The 9,101-nt window shown below is 34.8% G+C and overlaps 1 long non-coding RNA gene across 1 annotated transcript in view; it reads left to right on the forward strand.

Moving 5' to 3' along the window:
• LOC110262807 overlaps positions 1–6,275 on the forward strand; it is a 22,174-nt gene extending 15,899 nt beyond the window's left edge. Inside the window, exon 3 of the long non-coding RNA XR_002347810.1 lies at positions 6,092–6,275. This is a non-coding gene — a long non-coding RNA (uncharacterized LOC110262807). The remainder of the gene's footprint in view (positions 1–6,091) is intronic.

Here is a 9,101-nt window from a genome sequence, read left to right on the forward strand (position 1 = left end):
AATTGACGACGTAAACTGGCGTTCAACGCCAGCTTTCTACCCAAATCTGGCGTCCAGCGCCAGAAAAGGAGCCAAAACCAGAGTTGAACGCCCAAACTGGCACAAAAGCTGGCGTTCAACTCCAAGCAAGACCTCTACACGTGTAACACTCAAAGCTCAGCCCAAGCACACACCAAGTGGGCCCCGGAAGTGGATTTATGCATCAATTACTTACTCATGTAAACCCTAGTAGCTAGTTTATTATAAATAGGACCTCTTACTATTGTATGAGGCATCTTTTGATCAGTTATATGCTATCTTAGATCACAATAGGGGGCTGGCCATCTCGGCCATACCTGGACCTTTCACTTATGTATTTTCAACGGTAGAGTTTCTACACTCCATAGATTAATGTATTGTACTCAAAATTGGGATGCATGAATATGAGGAAAACATAGTTAATGGGTAGTTAGATTTTATATTCTGATTACATGGATTGTCTTAAGTTAGGTGGGAAGTTTGGGTTAATCAAGGATTCGGATTTTAGTCCACTTAACCAAATACAATCCTACTTTGATCCTAACCCCATTACAACCCTTGAAAAGACCTCTTGATATGTGTACTCGTGAATTAAATTTTTGTTGATTGGTAGAAGAAAACCAAGCCTTAGAAAGAAAGATTAGTAGAGAATTGAGAGAATCGAACCTTAAACACTTGAGTGATTAGAGTGTATACACTTCCGGTGAAGGTTCGATGCTCGATTCCTTGTTCCCGGCTTTCACGAGCTTTCTTCTTGCAAGTTTATTTGTACTTCATCTTATGATTTGAATTAGTGGAACCCATTTCATATTTGTTCTTTGAGAATTTGATTTACATTTAACCAAGTAGGCAATAGCATTTTACATTTAGTTGCATTCATATAGATAGGTTGCATTTCATACATTCTACCATTCTTCTTCACCTCCTTTATAGCTTCTCTTGAGCTTGGCATGAGGACATGCTAATGTTTAAGTGTGGGGAGATTGATATACCTCATTTTTAGGATTTATCTTGTACTTAATTTAGTGGATTTTATCCATTATTCTCACACTTATTCATACAATTCGCATGTTTTACATTTTCCTTCCTAATTTTGTGCTATGATTGTGATGAACAGATTTTTGCTAGTAAAGAATTCACAATAAATTCCCGTTGCAAGTATAGTTTCTAAACCAACAATAATCCTTTCATACAAAAATTTGGTTGTCACTAAAATAAACCCAATAAAATTAAACCGAAGTATTTAAACTTCGGGTCGTCTCTCAAGGAATTGCAGAGAAGTGTAGTTTATTATTAGTTGTGGAAAATTATCTTTTTTGGGTTTTTGAAATAAGGAACAAGGAAATAAAATGGCAAGAAATTAAATTAATAACTAAGAAAACTCTTGGCAAGGTATGAGAATTAGAAGTCCTATCCTAGCTATCCTTATCAATTGTGACATCAATTGTCCATTGCTCCCACTTAGTTAACCTCTAACTATGAAGGAAAATCAAATGGATGAATCAATTTGATTCCTTAAGTCCTAGTCAACTCCTAAGGAAAGACTAGCTTTAGAGGGATCCAAATCAACTAGCAACTTCAATTATTAATCAACAAAGGAGTTTGATAACTCAAGAGTCTCCAATTACTCTACCAAAGCCAAGAGGAGAAAAACCTACTATAAAATCAAACCAAGCATTTTATCAAACACTTGGTAGGCACAACATAAAAACATAGAAAACTAGCAAGGAATATTAAATCCAAACAACCAATTGCAAACATCAATGACTCAAAAATAATAGAAGAAAGCAATCATAAACATGAAATACCTCGAATTGCATTGAATAGAAAAACAAATCTAACATGAGAATTCATAAACTAAATTGGCAACATAAAGTAATCAACAAAGGAAATAAATAAACTAGAATGCTAGAATAAATAAGAGTAGAAGAGAAACTAAATTAAAGTAAGATAGAAATCTGAAATTGAAAATAGATAAACCTAAGAATCCTAAAACCTAGAGAGAGGAGAGAGCCTCTCTCTCTAGAAACTACATCTAAAACCTCAAATTATGTGAATTAAATTTGTATGAATGAATGAATGATTCCCCTGTTCTGCAGCCTCTAATTTGTATTTTCTGAGCCAAAAACTAGGTCCAAAACCAGCCCAAAATTGCCCCCAGCGTCTTCTGCAATTTCTGCACGTGGCGCATGTCACGCGTACGCGTCGATGGTCTTCTGCGCGTGTCACGCGTATATGTACATCACGCGTGCGCATTGCCTAAAAGCATGGCAACTATGGCAAATTTCATATCATTGCGAAGCCCCGGATGTTAGCTTTCCAACGCAACTAAAACCGCCTCATTTGAACCTTTGTAGCTCAAGTTATGATTGATTTAGTACGAAGAGGTCAGGCTTGACAGCTTAGCAATTCCTTCAATTTCTTGTATTTCTTCCACTTTTGCATGCTTCCTTTCCATACTCTAAGCCATTCCTGCCCTATAAACCCTGAAAACACTTAACAAACATATCACGGCATCGAATGGTAATAAGAGAGGATTAAACATAGCAAATTTAAGGCCAAAGAAGCATATTTTCAATCATAGCACAAAAGTAGGAAGGAAAATGTAAAACATGTGAATTCTATGAATAAGTGTGAGAATAGTGGATAAAATCTACTCAATTAAGTACAAGATAAACCCTAAAAATGGGGTTTATCAGATTGAAAACATGCTTCTTTGGCCTTAAATTTGCTAATTCTAATCCTCTCTTATTACCATTCGATGCCATGATATGTTTGTTAAGTGTTTTCAGTGTTTATAGGGCAGGAATGGCTTAGAGGATGGAAAGGAAGCATGCAAAAATGGAAGGAACACAAGAAATTGAAGAAATTATTAAGCTGCCAATCCTGACCTCTCCATACTAAATCGATCATAACTTGAGATACAGAGGTTCAAATGAGGCGGTTCTAGTTGCGTTGGAAAGCTAACATCCGAGGCTTCAAAATGATATGCAATTTGTCATAGTTGCCTTGCAGTTAGGTGACGCGTACGCGTAGATGATGTGTACGCGTGACCGGGAATTGTTCAGCGATGCGTACGCATGACGAGCCGTCACGTGCTGCAGATATCAGAAGTTGCTGGGGCCAATTTCTGGGCTATTTTTGGCCCAGTTTCAAGCCTGAAAATGAAGCTTAGAGGCTGCAGAGTGGGTAGAATGGGGGGAATGAATCATTCACTTTCATTATTGACATTAGTTAGGTTTAGATGTAGTTTTCTAGAGAGAGAGGCTCTCTCCTCTCTCTAGGTTTTAGGATTTTTAGGTTTATCTCTTCTCAATTTCAGATTTCTCCCTTAGTTTAATTTAAGTTTCTTCTACTTTTATTAGTTCTATTGCTTTAGTTTATCAATTTCTCTCGTTGATTTATTTATGTTGCCAATTTATTTTATGAATTCCTTTTGTTTCCTTTACTACATATTAATGCAATTCATGTTTCATGTTTCTTATTGTTCAATTGCCTTGCTATTGTTATTCCTTTGGAATTGTTAGTCTTAGATTTTACATTCTCTCATTACTTTTCTATACTTTTATTTTGTTCCTTCCAAGTGTTTGATAAAATGCTTGGGAGGATTTAAAATTAGATTTTTATGTTCTTAACTTGGATTGATCAATTAGAGACTCTTGAGTTATCAAAACTCTTTGTTTGATTGGTAATTAAAAATTGCTAGTTGGCTTAGGCTTCACTAAATCTAATCTTCAATTAGAACTTGTGAACTTAAGTTGATTTTGCTCACTTGACTTTCCTTCATTGTTAGAGGTTAACTAAGTGAAAGCAAAGGCCAATTACCATCACAATTGATGATGATAATGAGGATAGGAATTCCAATTCTCAATCCTTTCTAGGACTTTTCTTAGTTGTTAGTTTATTTTCTTGTTATTTACATTCCTTGCTTATTAAACTCAAAATCCAAAAAGATACAATCTCATAACCAATAATAAACTACACTTCTGTGCAATTCCTTGAGAGACGACCCGAGGTTTGAATACTTCGGTTAATTTTATTGGGTTTGCTTAAGTGACAAACAATTTAAATATTGATTGATGTTTAATTGTCGGTTTAGAACTATACTTGCAATGCGATTATTTTTGTGAAAATCCTTACCGATGATTTTCCTCCCATCAACGACGCAACAATATCAGTCTCCCTACCCCGGAAGAAGGAAAGCTCACACCTAACTGGGAAGGCCCCTACTGGATCAAGTCCGTAATCGAAAAGATATCCTACAAGCTCGAACGACTCGACTGGATCGAGTTACCGTGGTCATAGATCGCGGTGAACATACGACGCTATTACACATAAGAATTCACCACCGAGCTAACACCCTTAGCAAGATTAAGGTCATTTTTGCTATTTTTTGAACCTTCCTTTGTCTTTTATTTTTTATTTTCTATTTTGTCGTTTGTTGTTTCTTTGTCGTTTTCTCGGGCACTCTTTCTTACCCACAACGGGAGGTTTTTACGAGGCCTAGCCTTTAATAAAAATCATTCCTACATTTTCTTTTCAAAGACATCTTTTCTCGCATTCTTACCAAACCGACGACACGAACAACACAAAAACATGGCTACCCTCGGGGTCTGATCACCCCTAAGGCCAAATGATAATGAGGATTTACACCGGTTTAGAATTTAACCAATTAATTTCGTTGTGAGCATAGTCCAAACTGATAATCGATCCTCAAATCAAAGTTTTAAAAGATTGGTTTTGTCACATGTACAAACTCCAATGAAAATTAACCGAAATATTCAAACCTCGGGTCGTCTCACAAGAAATTGCAATGAAGTGCTCAATTATTGGCTATGAAGAACAAAGGGGGTTTGATTTGGATTTGACAAGAAAATATAGAAACAAGAAAGTAAATGAACAATTAACTAATAAAATAAAGGAAAAGAACTCTTGGCTAAGACATGGGAAATTGAAATCACCATCCTTGTCTACAATCCATATATTGACAATTATGAGGGACCAACCCATTAAGTTTACATCTAAGCTTTAAGTACGTACAATATCTACTCCTAAGCTTGAAGTACGTCAAATAGGATCGATCAACATCAACCCATAAGTCCTAACCTACCTTACTAAGTAGCTTAGTAGTGGGTTAGCATCAATGGGTATCAAATTGACCACCAAGGGTTCTCAAATCACCAATTCATTGAGACCCAATGACTTAAGGTCACTCAATTCCCTTAGCCTAGGCCAAGAGTAAAGAAAACTACTTTAAAACTAGAGAAAACATTTTATCAAACACCTAGAGTGCAATAAAAGTAAACATCATAAAATGCAAGAATCAATAAAAGCTATAACTAACACAAACAAGAAATCAACAATAACAATGAAGATAAATATTAAGGAGACATAGAAACATAAAATTGCATCAAAAGGAAAATGAAATCACAAGAGTGTATGAACATAAAAACAACAAAATAAAAGAAATTAACAACAAGAACTGGAAGAGGAAAGATGTAATAACAAGGAATCAAAAGGGAAAACTAAATCAAAACAAGAGCTAAAAGTTGGATCTAAGAAAATTAAACCTAAACTACCCTAAATTCTAGAGAGATGGGAGAGCTTCTCTATCTAGAATTCTAACCTACAACATGATGTAAACTACACTAATGACTTCTCCCACCTATTCCCTTGAAATCCTTGGGTTCAAAAGCATCAGAAATGAGTTGGATTTAGTCCTCCTTTAGCTCAGAAATCGCCCCCAGCGTTTTGCCTTTAGTGAGGTCACGTACCGCTTGTCACGCGTACGCATGGGTGACGTGTGCGCGTCGCTGGCGAATCTCCTTCTCACGCGTATGCTTGGGTGATGCGTGCGCGTTGCTGGTGAATCTCCTTCTCACGCGCACGCGTGGGTGACACGTGCGCGTGGCCTTGAGTTTAGCAAAGCCTCATTTCTTCATGAATTCTCCATTTTTGCATGCTTTTTCTTCATTCCTTCAGTCCAATCTTTGCCTTTTAAATCTGAAATCACTTAACAAACATATCAAGGCATCAAATGGAATTAAAGTGAATTAAAATTATCTATTTTAAGCAAGGTTGCAAGAACCGGACCAGTCAATGAACCGGTAAGACAACTGGTTCACTGGTTCAATGGTCCGACCGGGGTTCAACCGGGGTTCAACCGGTTTAATTAAATATTAAATAAAATTATTAAAAATTAATGTATGTAATGCTTGATCACTATCTAGTTGTTCTATCTTCAAAAATAAAAATTTCTAATTAGTAATAACTACAAGACTGTTGGATTCTGACCTCCATGCACTCAAAGTGAATTTTCTGGAGCTACAGAACTCAAAATGGCGCGCTTCCAATTGCGTTGGAAAGTAGACATCCAGGGCTTTCCAGCAATATATAATAGTCCATACTTTGGCCGCGTTTAGATGACGCAAAAGGGTGTTGAACGCCAGTTCTACGCTGCTGTCTGGAGTTAAACGCCAGAAACACGTCACAAACCAGAGTTGAACGCCAAAAACACGTTACAACTTGGAGTTCAACTCCAGAAAGAGCCTCTGCACGTGTAACATTCAAGCTCAGCCCAAGCACACACCAAGTGGGCCCCGGAAGTACAAGAGGATAGGATGCAGCCATTGACCACGGTGATGCCTCCAGATGATTAGTCATGCAGTGACAGCGCATCGGACCATTTTCACAGAGAGGATAAAAAGTAGCCATTGACAATGGTGATGTCCTTACATAAAGCTAGCCATGGAAAGGAGTAAGACTGATTGGATGAAGACAGCAGGAAAGTAGAGGTTCAGAGGAACGAACGCATTTCCGTACACTTTTCTGAAATTCTCACCAATGATATACATAAGTATTTCTATCTTTATTTTCTGTCTATTTATTATTTATTTTCGAAAACTCCATAACTATTTGATATCCGCCTGACTGAGATTTACAAGGTGACCATAGCTTGCTCCAAGCCGACAATCTCGGTGGGATCGACCCTTACTCACGTAAGGTTTATTACTTGGACGACCCAGTGCACTTGCTGGTTAGTTGTATCGAGATTGTGAATGAAAAACGATTTATTAAGACGTGCATACAGAGTTTTTGGCGCCGTTGCCGGGGATTGTTCGAGTTTGAACAACTGACGGTTCATCTTGTTGCTCAGATTAGGTAATTTTCTTCTTATTTTATTTTCAAAAAGTTTTCAAAAATTTTTCAAAAAATTTTTTTTCCTCTTTTTCTTTTTTTTTTCCAAAATAAATGTTTTCAAAAAAAATAAATAAATAAAAATATTTTTTTCTTCAGAATCTTTAAGAATGAATTCTAGTGTTTCATGAAGCATGTTAAAGCCTGGCTGGCTGTAAAGCCAGGTCTAATTCTTTTGGATAGGGGCTTCCAACCATTAGCATAGAGGCAAGTTAATTTGATAATTAATGAGCAGTATATCTGAGTTACATTGTAAAGCTTGGTTGGCTATTAAGCCATGCCTAACCCTCAGATTGGAGCTTTAGACTAAGAGTACAAGATTCCTGGAATTCATATTAAAAATTTTGGAATCCTTATTTTTCTTTTGCACAAATAATTTTCAAAAAAATCCAAAAAATTAATAAAATCATAAAAATAAAAAATATTTTGAGTTTCTTGTTTGAGTCTTGAGTCAATTTTTAAGTTTGGTGTCAATTGCATACTCATCTTGCATTTTTCGAAAATTGCATTCATGCATTGCATTCATCATGATCTTCAAGTTGTTCTTGATAAAACCTTCTTGATTGATCTTCATATTATATTGTTTTGTGTTGTATGGTGTTTTTCATATGCATTCTTGAATTCTTAGTGTCTAAGCATTAAAGATTTCTAAGTTTGGTGTCTTGCATATTTTCTTTGCATAAAAAATTTTTCAAAAATAAGTTCTTGGTGTTCATCTTGATCTTCAAAGTGTTCTTGGTGTTCATCTTGACATTCATAATGTTCTTGCATTCATCACATGTTTTGATCTAAAATTTTCATGCATTGCATCATTTTCATGTTTTTCTCTCTCATCATTAAAAATTAAAAAAAAAAACAAAAAATAAAAAATATATCTTCCCCTTTTTCACTCATAAATTTCGAAAATTAGATTTGACTTTTTCAAAAATCAAATCTTTTTCATTTTTCTTAGTTATTTTCGAAAATTTTAAAAATATTTTTCAAAAATATTTCTTATCTTTATCTCCTAATTTTCGAAAATAACATCATCAATTAATGTTTTGATTCAAAAATTTCAAGTTTGTTACTTGCTTGCTAAGAAAGATTCAAACTTTAAGTTCTAGAATCATATCTTGTGATTTCTTGTGAATCAAGTCATTAATTGTGATTTTAAAAATAAAATCTTTTTCAAAACTAATTTCAATCATATCTTTTCAAAAATATCTTTCTATCTTATCTTTTTCAAAATCATATCTTTTCCATCATATCTTTTTAAAAATCTTATCTTTTTCAAAAATTTGATTTTAAAATATCCCTTCTAACTTCTTATCTTCTTATCTTTTCAAAATTGATTTTCAAAATTTGTTTCAACTAACTAACTAACTTTTTGTTTGTTTCTTATCTTTTTCAAAACTACCTAACTAACCCTCTCTCTCTAATTTTCAAAAATATCTCCCTTTTTTTTTCAAAAATTCTTTTTAATTAACTAATTGTTTCAAATTTTAATTTTAATATTTCTTCTTTTAATTTTCGAAAATCACTAACCATTTTTCAAAAATAATTTTCGAAAATCCTTCTCTCTCATCTCCTTCTATTTATTTATTCATCTACTAACATCTCTTCCTCACTCACCAAAAATCCGAACCCCCTCTCTCTCTCTCTGAGTTTAGATTTTCTCTTCTTCTTTTCTTCTACTCTTCTTTTCTTACACTCACCTAAGGGAACCTCTACACCTGGGCAAAAAGGATCCCTATTATTATTATTTTTCTGTTCCCTTCTCTTTCATATGAACAAGAGCAAGGACAAGAATATTCTTGTTGAAGCAGATCCAGAACCTGAAAGGACTCTGAAGAGGAAACTAAGAGAAGCTAAATTACAACAATCCAGCAAGCACCTTTCAGAAATTT

The sequence above is a fragment of the Arachis ipaensis genome, chromosome B05, assembly GCF_000816755.2.
Source record: "Arachis ipaensis cultivar K30076 chromosome B05, Araip1.1, whole genome shotgun sequence".
NCBI classification, from domain to species: domain Eukaryota; kingdom Viridiplantae; phylum Streptophyta; class Magnoliopsida; order Fabales; family Fabaceae; genus Arachis; species Arachis ipaensis.